Source organism: Vicia villosa, linkage group LG1 (genome assembly GCF_029867415.1).
Source record: "Vicia villosa cultivar HV-30 ecotype Madison, WI linkage group LG1, Vvil1.0, whole genome shotgun sequence".
NCBI classification, from domain to species: Eukaryota; Viridiplantae; Streptophyta; class Magnoliopsida; order Fabales; family Fabaceae; genus Vicia; species Vicia villosa.
The window spans coordinates 33,954,792-33,955,891 of NC_081180.1; positions in this window are offsets into that span (position 1 = coordinate 33,954,792).

Sequence of the window (1,100 nt, forward strand, 5' to 3'; positions counted from 1 at the left end):
AGAGATTTTTCAAACCATTGATCCAGCATGGCACATTTCAAAAGCAACTTTTTACGATGGGAGAGAGTAGTTATTTCTCCATTTGGCACTACGGTTGCACCTTGAAGCAACCCAATTTGGAATTAAAATAATCTTAATTATATATAAATATTTATATATGAGTTAAAATTGTAGGAATTAGTAATATTGTAATATCATCTTCAAGATTAAAAAAACACTAAAAATCAAGGTTATTAGAATCGAGTTTTTATATTGACTCGTTTTACTTAGGTAAAATCAAAACGTAAAATCATAGAGTTCATCTCATATTAAAATTATATTAAATTTATATATACGACATATATATACTTATAGAATATTCTAAATGCATTAATTATTTAAAACTTTAACATAATTATAAAGCAAACATATACTATATCATCGTTATAAAGTGTAATATTTACAAACTTGTATCAAATTACCTAAATTGTCCACCAAATCATAAAAAATAACCTCTAAAAGATTGTAAAAAAAATAATAGTTTCATAAGTTTTTCAAGTTCAAAAAAAGCAAATCTTTTCATCTTCATCTTCAACTTAATCAAAAGTTCAATCATTCTACAACATCATCTTTATTAGAGCATTTATATTCAACTTGATTAAATCCATCTCCAAATGTTAAAGATTCTTTAATATAACCAAGATATGAATATAAATAAAATTAAAAATTCATATAGAAAATTTTATAGGCCAAAATATAAAATGTGATTTATAAATTTTGACAAAAAAAAGAAAGTAAAATCAAGTCAAAGAGTAAAATCCAACGATTTTACATGATTTTACACGATTTCAGAATGATTTAAATCACTTAAAATCGTTCTAGAATACGATTTTATATAAAAATGTTTTTATCTGCAATTTAACACGAAATATTGACCTAAAAACGTGAAATCTATAGAGTTTAAGTTTTAAATCGAGATTTTAACAACCTTGCTAGAAACACTAATATATTGATTATTTAAAATTTCGACCCATGTCACAAAGGTACTTACTAATGGGTAACATTTTCCTTTGCTGCATGCATATCCTAAAGACATATGTAGAGTGAGAGATGACCATGCA